This window comes from Salmo salar, chromosome ssa22 (genome assembly GCF_905237065.1).
Source record: "Salmo salar chromosome ssa22, Ssal_v3.1, whole genome shotgun sequence".
Lineage (NCBI taxonomy): Eukaryota > Metazoa > Chordata > Actinopteri > Salmoniformes > Salmonidae > Salmo > Salmo salar.
The window spans coordinates 50,141,099-50,154,718 of NC_059463.1; the positions used below are offsets into that span (position 1 = coordinate 50,141,099).

The 13,620-nt window shown below is 39.2% G+C and overlaps 1 protein-coding gene across 1 annotated transcript in view; it reads right to left on the minus strand.

The window, feature by feature from the left end:
• The window catches only part of eya2 (EYA transcriptional coactivator and phosphatase 2), a 53,521-nt gene extending 42,566 nt beyond the window's left edge, over positions 1-10,955 (minus strand). The window contains 1 exon segment of the mRNA XM_045705385.1: positions 10,502-10,955. The gene's annotated coding sequence lies outside the window, so the exon portion shown is untranslated.
• Between the last annotated feature and the right edge of the window lie 2,665 nt (positions 10,956-13,620).

Sequence of the window (13,620 nt, forward strand, 5' to 3'; positions counted from 1 at the left end):
CTCTCCATATTCACTCAGTGTTCCCCTCCTTACACTCCCCATATTCACTCAGTGTTCCCCTCCTTACACTCCCCATATTCACTCAGTGTTCCCCTCCTCACACTCCCCATATTCACTCAGTGTTCCCCTCCTTACACTCCCCATATTCACTCAGTGTTCCCCTCCTTACACTCCCCATATTCACTCAGTGTTCCCCTCCTCACACTCCCCATATTCACTCAGTGTTCCCCTCCTTACACTCCCCATATTCACTCAGTGTTCCCCTCCTTACACTCCCCATATTCACTCAGTGTTCCCCTCCTTACACTCCCCATATTCACTCAGTGTTCCCCTCCTTACACTCCCCATATTCACTCAGGGTTCCCCTCCTCACACTCCCCATATTCACTCAGGGTTCCCCTCCTTACACTCCCCATATTCACTCAGTGTTCCCCTCCTTACACTCCCCATATGCACTCAGTGTTCCCCTCCTTAAACTCCCCATATTCACTCAGTGTTCCCCTCCTCACACTCCCCATATTCACTCAGTGTTCCCCTCCTCACACTCCCCATATTCACTCAGTGTTCCCCTCCTCACACTCCCCATATTCATCCCACACAATAGACCCATTGCTCTTGGCAATCATGGATTACAGTCTACCTGTATTGTGTTCGCCTCTCTCTCTAAAGCCTAAATTAAAGGATAATTGTAGGGTTTATTGGGTAAAGGGTGGCTGCAGAGAGACAGTGAGACACAGTGGTATGATGTTTTGATAACTATGAGATTATAGTAACTCATTATATGGGGATCGTAAATGCTTGTGATAAGTTTTATAACGCATTATAAATGCATCATCGGGTGTTATAATTGCTTTAAGTAAAGTGTTACTAAGGTTTTAAATCAAAAGAGTGTAGTTAGGTTCTGAGAGGTATTTTAAAGGAGAACACTTAGTTTGTTTTATACGTTTTTATTTGATTTGCTCATTAAGATTGAAATAGTTATATTTAAAACCCAAGAAACAAAAACATATTTATATATATATTTTTTAAGCTATTCTTGTTTTAATTATTCATTTAGAATTCTAAAACAATTGTCCCAGCAGACGGAAACTGTGGTCTGACTTCTTTGGTTGCAGCCTGTGGACCGAAGGCTGAAACCTGGAGGCGTTATGCTGGTGGAAAGTTTACACACAGTTCAGTCCAGTTCATTTCAATTCTTTGACTGAGTTGCATTAAACCAGTGTTTTAAAATAATTAAAAAATCACTAATAAATTGACAATTGAATGTGACCTAAACATATCTGCTTTCATGGACATTAGCTGTTCCCAGTAAATAGAACATGAAACCATTATGAACTACTTAATACACTGTTAAGACATCTGGGTTGTGTGTTACCAACCCAAACAAGTGATGCTACCCTAAATTCAATTATCATTTGATTATTGAGAACTATGCTGTAACAGTGTCAGTGCATTACAAGGGACATGATAAAGAATAACGCATAGAAGATAAAACTGTATTCTGGTTGACAGATTGAATCTGAAAATAAAGCGGCATCCTTATAAATGCATATCAGATAAGTACAAAATATGTTGCATTGCAGTTCACGAGTCCCTTTCAAAACACATTATTTTGACTTATTCAAGATATCTGCATGTGCTGCTTAGACAGTCCCAAACTTTTATATTTATCAGGAGTGGATCGATTATATTTATCAGGAGTGGATCCATTATATTTATCAGGAGTGGATCCATTATATTTATCAGCAGTGGATCGATTATAATTATCAGGAGTGGATCCATTATATTTATCAGGAGTGGATCAATTATATTTATCAGGAGTGGATCCATTATATTTATCAAGAGTGGATCAATGATATTTATCAGCAATGGATCCATTATATTTATCAGCAGTGGATCCATTATATTTATCAGGAGTGGATCAATTATATTTATCAGCAGTGGATCCATTATATTTATCAGCAGTGGATCAATGATATTTATCAGCAGTGGATCCATTATATTTATCAGGAGTGGATCCATTATATTTATCAGGAGTGGATCCATTATATTTATCAGGAGTGGATCCATTATATTTATCAGGAGTGGATCCATTATATTTATCAGGAGTGGATCCATTATATTTATCAGGAGTGGATCCATTATATTTATCAGGAGTGGATCCATTATATTTTTCAGGAGTGGATCCATTATATTTATCAGGAGTGGATCCATTATATTTATCAGGAGTGGATCCATTTGGGCTCCCGAGTGGAGCAGCAGTCTAAGGCACTGCATCTCAGTGCAAGAGGCGGCACCACAGTCCCTGATTCAAATCAAGGCTGTATCACATCCAGCTGTGATTGGGAGTCCTATAGGGCGGCGCACAATTGTCCCAGCATTGTCCGGGTTTGGCCAGGGTAGGCCGTCATTGGAAATAAGAATTTGTTCTTATCTGACTTGCCTAGTTAAAATAATGGTAAATATATACACAGTTGAAGTCGGAAGTTTACATACACCTTAGCCAAATACATTTAAACTCAGTTTTTCATAATTCCTGACATTTAATCCTAGTAAAGATACCCTGTTTTAGGCCAGTTAGGATAACCACTTCAGTTTAAGAATGTGAAATGTCAGAATAATAGAAGAGAGAATGATTTATTTCAGCTTTTATTTCTTTCATCACATTCCCAGTGGGTCAGAAGTATACATACACTCAATTAATATTTGGTAGCATTGCCTGTAAATTGTTCAACTCGTGTCAAACGTTTAGGGTAGCCTTCCACACACTTCCCACAATAAGTTTGGTGAATTTTGGCCCACTCCTCCAGACAGAGCTGGTGTAACTGTGTCAGGTTTGTAGGCCTCCTTGCTCGCACACGCTTTTTCAGTTCTGCCCACACATTTTCTATAGGATTGAGGTCAGGGCATTGTGATGGCCACTCCAATCCCTTTACTTTGATGTCCTTAAGTCATTTTGCCACAACTTTGGAAGTATGCTTGGGGTCATTGTCCATTTGGAAGACCCATTTGCGACCAAGCTTTAACTTCCTGACTGATGTCTTGAGATGTTGCTTCAATATATCCACATAATTTTCCTGCCTCATGATGCCATCTATTTTGTGAAGTACACCAGTCCCTCCTGTAGCAAAGCACCTTCACAACATGATGCTGCCACCCCCGTGCTTCACGGTTGGGATGGTGCTCTTCGGCTTGCAAGCCTCCCTCTTTTTCCTCCAAACATAACAATGGTTATTATGGCCAAACAGTTCTATTTTTGTTTCATCAGATCAGAGGACATTTCTTCAAAAAGTACGATCCTTGTCCCCATGTGCAGTTGCAAACCGTAGTCTGGCTTTTTTATGGCGGTTTTGGAGCAGTGGCTTCTTCTTTGCTGAGCGGCCTTTCAGGTTATCTCGATATAGGACTCGTTTTACTGTGGATATAGATACTTTTGTACCTGTTTCCTCCAGCATCTTCACAATGTCCTTTGCTGTTGTTCTGGGATTGATTTGCACTTTTCGCACCAAAGTATGTTCATCTCTAGGAGACAGAACGCGTCTCCTTCCTGAGTGGTATGACGGCTGCGTGGTCCCATGGTGTTTATACTTGCGTACCATTGTTTGTACAGATGAACGTGGTACCTTCAGGCATTTGGAAATTGTTCCCAAGGATGAACCATACTTGTGGAGGTCTACACTTTTTTTCCTAAGGTCTTGGCTGATTTCTTTTGATTTTCCCATAATGTCAAGCAAAGAGTCTTTGAGTTTGAAGGTAGGCCTTGAAATACATCCACAGGTACACCTCCAATTGACTCAAATGATATCAATTAGCCCATCAGAAGCTTCTAAAGCCATGACATAATTTTCTGGAACTTTCCAAGCAGTTTAAAGGAACGGTCAATTTAGTGTATGTAAACTTCTGACCCACTGGAATTGTGATACAGTGAATTATAAGTGAAATATATTCTGTCTGTAAACAATTGTTGAAAAAATTACACAAAGTAGATGTCCTAACCGACTTGCCAAAACTATAGTTTGTTAACAAGACATTTGTGGAGTGGTTGAGAAATGAGTTTTAATGACTCCAACCTAAGTGTATGTAAACTTCCGACGTCAACTGTATATTACTTTTTTTTCCCAGGACTGGATCCATTGCATTTATCAGGAGTGGATCCATTATATTTATCAGGAGTGGATCCATTATATTTATCAGGAGTGGATCCATTATATTTATCAGGAGTGGATCCATTATATTTATCAGGAGTGGATCCATTATATTTATCAGGAGTGGATCCATTATATTTATCAGGATTGGATCCATTGCATTTATCAGGAGTGGATCCATTATATTTATCAGGAGTGGATCCATTATATTTATCAGGATTGGATCCATTGCATTTATCAGGAGTGGATCCATTATATTTATCAGGATTGGATCCATTGCATTTATCAGGAGTGGATCCATTATATTTATCAGGAGTGGATCCATTATATTTTCAGGAGTGGATCCATTATATTTATCAGGAGTGGATCAATTATATTTATCAGGATTGGATCCATCATTTTTTTTAATTTCACCTTTATTTAACCAGGTAGGCTAGTTGAGAACAAGTTCTCATTTGCAACTGCGACCTGGCCAAGGTAAAGCATAGCAATTCGACACATACAACAACACAGAGTTAAACATCGAATAAACAAAACATACAGTCAATAATACAGTAGAACAAAAGAAAACAAAAAGTCTATATGCAGTGAGTGCAAATGAGGTAAGTTAAGGCAATAAATAGGCCATGGTGGCCAAGTAATTACCTATGTAGCAAATAAACACTGGAATGGTAGATGTGCAGAAATTGATAGTGCAAGTAGAGATACTGGTGTGCAAAGGAGTAAGATAAATAAATAAATACAGTATGGGGATGAGGTAGGTAGATAGATGGGCTGTTTATATTTATCAGGAGTGGATCCATTGCATTCATCAGGAGTGGATCCATTGCATTTATCAGGAGTGGATCCATTGCATTTATCAGGAGTGGATCCACTGCATTTATCAGGAATGGATCCATTATATTTATCAGGAGTGGATCCATTGCATTTATCAGGAGTGGATCCATTATATTTATCAGGAGTGGATCCATTGCATTTATCAGGAGTGGATCCATTATATTTATCAGGAGTGGATCCATTATATTTATCAGGAGTGGATCCATTATATTTATTAGGAGTGGATCCATTGCATTCATCAGGAGTGGATCCATTATATTTACCAGGAGTGAATCCATTGCATTCATCAGGAGTGGATCCATTATATTTATCAGGAGTGGATCCATTATATTTATCAGGAGTGGATCCATTATATTTATTAGGAGTGGATCCATTGCATTCATCAGGAGTGGATCCATTATATTTACCAGGAGTGAATCCATTACATTCATCAGGAGTGGATCCATTATATTTACCAGGAGTGAATCCATTGCATTCATCAGGAGTGGATCCATTATATTTTCAGGGGTGGATCCATTGCATTTATCAGAAGTGTATCCACTGCATTTATCAGGAGTGGGTCCATCGGTAAGATAAAGTCAGGAAGAGCAGAGCTTCCTATGAAAATATTTATCATTCCACGAACCTTTGGCTATAGAGGAGTTTGGATTTAATTTGTGTTTTCTTAAGAGGGGGTGCCTCGCGGTACAGGATGGGGAATTCTCCTCGATCCAGGACTTTAGGCTCCTGCTTATTCACGATTTATTAGACTCAAGTAATAGGAACCATGAAGGGAGAGGGTTCCGCGAAGCAGAAGGCTGTTCTAAAAATGGGGCCTAATGTTATTAAGATACGAAACACCGTGTTAAATCAAACCCCCCAGCACAAACTGCCTTCGGTTTGTGGTCCACTTTTTTTTCATTCCCCAAATGTTATTTGTGGGGGTAGAAATTCAGATAGGGATCAGGTTTCTGATGATTTATATTCAGTCTTTTGCTTCGATAAAAAAACGGTGGTTGATGCAGTGTTTGCTCCACAAGTATATTTCAGATAATTGACTTGGATAGAGAATATTTGGATACAATTGGGAAAAAGAGTTAATATGAGTCCTATTTCATTAGATTAATACTTGGTTGTTTTCTGAAATACAAAATGGTGGGTTGTAATCTAGCTGCCAATGCAGTTTCATGGAAAATAAACACAAACAGAGATGGATTTGCTCAAAACAATTATATTTGATAGATATGAAATGAATACTCTTCCTGGGTCTAAACCACATGCCTGTAGGCTTATAGGAAGGAGGGCATCATTGAGTACAATTTTAGCCAATATAACTGAATGATACTATCTTCAGTTAACTGAATAAGTTAAGTACTGTACTATCACAGTCGGCCGGTAGCCTAGCGGTTAGAGAGGCAAGCCAGAACCTGGAGGATTGCCAGGTTGGAGCCCGGGTCCGACGTGAAAAACCTGTTGGTAAATGAGCTGGCAACCTAAGGGTTGCTGGTATCAAATCCTAGATGCTGTTGTGCCCTTGAGCAAGGCACATAACCCCCCACAACAGCTGCCCAGTGTGGCAGCCACCCGCACCTCTCCAAAAACCTCTGTGTGTCTTTCAGAGGGGTTGGGTTAAAAGCAAAAGGCATATTTTGATTGGACTGTATGTGTCTTTCAGAGGGGGTGGGTATTTTTGGTTGGACTGTATGTGTCTTTCAGAGGGGTTGGGTATTTTTGGTTGGACTGTATGTGTCTTTCAGAGGGGGTGGGTATTTTTGGTTGGACTGTATGTGTCTTTCAGAGGGGGGTGGGTATTTTTGGTTGGACTGTATGTGTCTTTCAGAGGGGTTGGGTATTTTTGGTTGGACTGTATGTGTCTTTCAGAGGGGGTGGGTATTTTTGGTTGGACTGTATGTGTCTTTCAGAGGGGGTGGGTATTTTTGGTTGGACTGTATGTGTCTTTCAGAGGGGGTGGGTATTTTTGGTTGGACTGTATGTGTCTTTCAGAGGGGTTGGGTATTTTTGGTTGGACTGTATGTGTCTTTCAGAGGGGTGGGTATTTTTGGTTGGACTGTATGTGTCTTTCAGAGGGGTTGGGTATTTTTGGTTGGACTGTATGTGTCTTTCAGAGGGGGTGGGTATTTTTGGTTGGACTGTATGTGTCTTTCAGAGGGGTTGGGTATTTTTGGTTGGACTGTATGTGTCTTTCAGAGGGGTTGGGTATTTTTGGTTGGACTGTGTGTGTCTTTCAGAGGGGGTGGGTATTTTTGGTTGGACTGTTTGTGTCTTTCAGAGGGGGTGGGTATTTTTGGTTGGACTGTATGTGTCTTTCAGAGGGGGTGGGTATTTTTGGTTGGACTGTATGTGTCTTTCAGAGGGGTTGGGTATTTTTGGTTGGACTGTGTGTGTCTTTCAGAGGGGTTGGGTATTTTTGGTTGGACTGTATGTGTCTTTCAGAGGGGTTGGGTATTTTTGGTTGGACTGTATGTGTCTTTCAGAGGGGTTGGGTATTTTTGGTTGGACTGTATGTGTCTTTCAGAGGGGTTGGGTATTTTTGGTTGGACTGTGTGTGTCTTTCAGAGGGGTTGGGTATTTTTGGTTGGACTGTATGTGTCTTTCAGAGGGGTTGGGTATTTTTGGTTGGACTGTATGTGTCTTTCAGAGGGGTTGGGTATTTTTGGTTGGACTGTATGTGTCTTTCAGAGGGGGTGGGTATTTTTGGTTGGACTGTATGTGTCTTTCAGAGGGGGTGGGTATTTTTGGTTGGACTGTATGTGTCTTTCAGAGGGGTTGGGTATTTTTGGTTGGACTGTATGTGTCTTTCAGAGGGGGTGGGTATTTTTGGTTGGACTGTATGTGTCTTTCAGAGGGGGTGGGTATTTTTGGTTGGACTGTATGTGTCTTTCAGAGGGGGTGGGTATTTTTGGTTGGACTGTATGTGTCTTTCAGAGGGGGTGGGTATTTTTGGTTGGACTGTATGTGCGATCGACCAATAAAGTGATCTCAATATTATATGTTAGTATATCAATTAAAGATACAAAGGTCAATAAATATATGATCAATAAATGTATCATTATTTTAATAGCTTTCCTATATGTCTTATGGAAATGTATGTATTGTAATATTTGATCACCTCAACAATTCAAGTAAATGAATGTCCATATGCAAGTGATGACTGAACATTTCTCACATGCACTATTAGGCGTGGAGCAAAATGTCAATGGAACTCTTGTCTGCATTTCTCAGACACAAAATAATGCTTTTGTTATTTTTTGTGCTCCGAGCAAGAAGGAGAGATCCAGACTGAACGCTTCTGAACGAAGCTGTCGTGATCTACGAGTGTTTAAAGGTGATTGGAATGGCTACCAAAACACAGAGGGCCATTTTAGATCGGAGCTATGAAGGGGTCCTTGAGAAATATGAATACCTGTCTTTGGAAAAATCCATAGTGTGGTTCCCTTAAATTACTTAATTAGTTTCCTGGCAAGAAAAATGCCTCCATGATTAGGTGTATTCTTCAGTACTTAGGCCAAGCACAAGTGTTGAAAGGATTCAACTGCCACCAAGGAAAATAAAGAGCTTTAAAGAAGTAGGACCGAATGGTATACTCCCCCAACACTACCCTTAGTATAGAGACAGACAATTTACTCCAACAAACACACACGTACGCACGCGCACGCACTTACACACACACACACACACACACACACACACACACACACACACACACACACACACACACACACACACACACACACACACACACACACACACACACACACACACACAAACACACACAAACTAAGTGATTTGGTGTAAATAAAACGTATGGAAAAATGTATAGTTTCAAATCAGTAGATGGATAACACACACAGAGCCAGGTTCCTTGGACTGTAACTGCTACCATGGAGTAAAAAGGTTATGTTGTTTAAAAAATAGATTTTACTCAAACGGGGTCTCAACTTACTATCGAGTGTTAGAATAGCAGAATACACAAGGTGCAATTTCATCAGTTTTTCTCTTCTTATGCCAGTCACTGACAGTCACTCAAAGCCATGTCAGATAACCATTTTGTGATTGGTAAATTAGTTTAGCCAGCTATCGAAACTTGTAGTAATCATGGTTAAATTACTGCCATGGGCCCCCATTGATTTTGTTAGTCACTCGCACCCAGATATCATATTAAACGACTGCAACCATTTCTCTCCACCACATGGCAAAATGTATGGAATTGCAAGGAATTAGATGTTAAACTACACATTTTTCTCTCTACCCTTTTCAAAATGAGTAGAATTGCATAAAATTAGATATAAAATTGCTAAATCTTCTCTCAGACCCATGGCACAACGGGTAGAATTGCAGCAAACTTGCTTAGCTAAAAGGCTAGGGCTCAGACTGCATGTGTGGGTATGGATGTGGGTACACAGACCCGCGAGCCACTGCGGCCCCTCGTGATGACTTCCAATTTTCTGAAGTAGGCACAGTGATGCCGAAACGTTGGTGATTTACCCAATAAATGACTGGGAGTTTAAATATGGAGTGTGGGACTCTCTTTGTTTATTTTTATAGTTCTGATTTTTTTGTGGCCATCAAAGTTGCCCATCCCTGCTCTAGCCTATAATATACAACGACAATAATATAATTATATTGATCAGAACTAATTTAAATTCTCATAATGTTGTTGAAATGATAGACATAACAAATATAGGTCTAGGTCTACTCTATGAGCTATGCTGTCAAGTAGGTGTTGTGTGAGCTTTAACCTGCAGTGCAATGTATTTCAAAAAGTTTCCAAATGAGGAAACTAGCTTACTGTACTTGTACTGTACATTCTGATTGGAAATAGAATTGAAATGTCTTTGTCTGACAGGCTCCTTTATTATATGCATAGTAGTTTACTGCAATGCAAACTTCTAATAATCATTAAAAAAAAATGTAAATACATGTAGGAGGAAGGAAACTTCTGATAATAATTTTAAAAAATGTAAATACATGTAGGAGAAAGGAAACTTCTGATAAGAAACATCAGTCACTCTCCGATATACTGTAGCCAAATTCATATGCTGTGAATTTAGTTTTCAAGCAGGTAGGCAGTAGGCTGGCCTGAGTGATGAAGTCAAATGGGTATTGGTGATATTTACTAAAGAAAGATCCTAAAAATACTATGCAATTTTACCAATAATGTTCAAAATGAAGTTTTATGGGAACTGAAGTGGCCTACATAGTCGGTCAGTTGAAACGGCTATGAGATGTTTAACAGAGCCGATGGTTTAGGCCCAGAACCAACCAATATTATGAGTATCATCATTTGTAGATGTATTGCCCCGCTCTGGTAAACTATTGTTTGAAAAACAATACAGGCCTAATTTAACTTCAGTTGAACTTTTTCTGTAGCATTGTATCCTATAACCTATAATGATAATTCAAGTGCTCAAAAAATCGATTACTGCACACAGAATGAACACAGGCTATTCATTTTTCTGAACAAGCAATAATACTTTTGAAAAGCAATATGATATTCATACTCATATGAATCCACTTACCATGATTTAGGTCGAAAGAAAATCCGGTAGTTGTTCAACACTGTTCTCTCTCCATATGGCGTAGCGTGTTCAAATCTCTATAGCAAAACGTTTCTACAGATGAAACTGGAACGTTCAATAGTCAAACTCAATGCACGATAAGTCTTTACTCACTGTGGATGCCTATTTATTATTCTTCAAAGTGATGATGACTGCAGATTTTAGAAATGTGTGCGCACTTAGTTTGGATTTCTTGAATGTTCGTCTACTACGGTCTAATAAACCGAAATGACAGCTTTCCAGCGAATCTAAGGCTGCGTTTTCATCCGAAACATTGAACCCGTTTCTCGATTAGTGTTTCATACACCTTCAGGAGCGCGTGTTTGCTTTGGCGCTGGTAAGGAAGTGATGATAAGGGTAAATGAAAAAATGTTGGTTCCTCCTCCTGAGGGTTTTCTCAATACCCGCGAGCCGAGTGCTGTACAGTGTGTGTGTGTGTGTGTGTGTGTGTGTGTGTGATCCCGCGCGCGCTTGTGCTATTACGCAGGAGTTGCTTTCAATTGGCTCTCTATATTCTTCAGTTAACAAAATAACTCAGGCGGAGTTGAGCTCTTCCTCTATCGCTTTATCTCACCTTTGTATCTTTGTTTGGTAAAGAATGCCTCTCTCGACCGTTGTTTACACAAAGACGACGAGAATCTCACACGCTTAGGGCTTCTCTGGAAGTCTGTTACGGTGTTGACATTATGTGTGGATGAATCATTTATTCTAATGACCCTAGGGTATCGACTGGTTTCTAAAGGTCCTTAATGTGGGTCTATTTTCATATCTCTTAGGCCTATACGTATACCCACTATAGTGTGTGTTCACAATAATTGGTTTATACATGTCCATGCATATTAAAATAACAACTTGAAGCACTTTAATAATACTTTATTGCCTTATAAACGTGTCTTTCATAGCACCTTATAGAATATAACATTATTTACCTTCCTAAAGAAATGTGAAGTACAGTCACACTTCAATATAAAGCATATTAAAGGCTTAATTAAGCCTTCATAAACCCATTATAAGGCCTACCTAAATGCTTCTAGAATAATTTGTTAATGTCATTATAGGGTGGCACTAGGCCTACCCATCATATCATCCTGTGTATGTTAATTAACAAATTATTTGCTACCTCATGAAGGCCTTATGAAGGCTTAATGAAGGCTTCATTAGGCCTTTTGAAGATATATTTCATTCAACGTGTGACCGTTGCAGTTTAATAATGCTCTGTAACAGCATATAACAATGTACTTATAAGGCAATATAACACCTCATAAAAAATGTGATGTTATTATATACCTTAATGTTTAAAAATAAATGGTCAAACAATAAATAATGCTTTACACTATTAATGTTATTTGCTAACGGTTTATTAAACCCTTACTAAATGTGTCTTATTTGAAATGACACAAATACACTATCCCCACTGTCAATTAGTTTTGGTATGCACTGTAAAGAAAATATCATAGCTGGCTGTATCTTGACTGTGGTTAAATGGGCAATCCGAGATTAATTGGGACGTATATTTCTTGATTTATACAGCCATTGATTCTTGAAGAACATACCTTCCAAATGTTTCATTATTACGTCAAGTTTTAAAGAAAATAATAACATATTGACTGAATGTAAACATTTGCAAGTGGAAAGTCTCAAATAAATATTTCTCAACCAATATTGTATAATGTAAAAATTCAATCAATAGTCTGGGCATTTATGTGCTTCAATCAGGGCTCTACTTGATGTGTGTGAGGGGCCCCCCACCTTGCGGCACATTTTTTTAGTGGTACCCTCTTGACAGTGGAGAGAAAAAAAGTCGTTTTAAGTAAATTTCCTGCAATTCTGTACATTTTGCCATGGGGCATAGAGAAAATGTTGCAATTTTAAAGCACATTTACTGCAATTCTATAATCATTTTGCCATGGGGCGGAGAGACATTTTTGTAGTTTTAAAGCAAATTTCCTGCAATTCTATACATTGTACCATGACTTATGCCATGTTAATATGTTATCTGAGTGAGAATTACTAACAAAATCAATATGGGCCCCCTGGAAGTCGAGCCGGTTGCTATTCGATCATGATTACTACAAGTCTAGACAAAAAATTGTTAGCTTACATGGCTAATTTAGTGGCTGTCGGTAACTGACATAACAAGAGAAAATCTGCTGATGCCCAACCAAGTTTAGAAATTGCACCTGGTGTATTTTACTGTTCTTACTCTCAATAGTAATATATATTAAAACATTGGTTAGTGGGCCCCCTAACAGCCGGGGGCCCTAAGTGACTGTTTGTGAGACAGGCTTCTTTCTGAGCCAGGCGTCTACTTCCTTCCTTACCCCCCACCCCACCTTGCAGTGTCGCCCTCTTCTGATCCACCTGATCCACCATGTTTTACTTTTTCACTTTTTCACTTATCTCACTCGTTTTGGATCAATTCCAAAATGCCAGTCTGCTGCCTCGCCCAAATGTTGCTCTGCGAATCTGATCACTGCTAGACTGAATTTGATGTGTTATCATTTTTGTGGCACCATGGCAATGAAGACAGAATTATTATTACATTTTTTATGCACATGACCATGGGAATATCAAAGCTGTGTTCATGGTAACCTCGTAAACAATTCATTTTGTCCCGGCGTTTATTTGAAACAGGTGTTGATGTGCTGAAATGTGTGCCGATGCCCGGCTATTAAAAGGGACAGGCGACTATTTCAGACAGTGTTTATTTTAAGTTTTACAGTATATATTAGGCTATATCATAGACATAAGCATTAGATAATTAAACCCACTGCTGCCACCATGTTTCAATTTGCTTTGTGTTGTACTGGACAATATAAAGTTAGGCAAACATTCATTGACGGTTGTGGTTACTACTGGTGATGGAGAGGCGAGAGAAATTGTCCGCCATGTTTTTTGTTTTGGTCAGGGCTCAGAGTTGGCTTATTGATATTTTGATGTAATCTTGCCCACCAGCTGGCTCTCTCTCTGTAATTCGAGCTTGGGGACAAGGTACATTTTGATAGCTGGCTCTACTTCCATATGTAGTGCGATTAACAGGGAATTGTCAATGTCCTGGATCCCCATTTCAGCTAATCAGA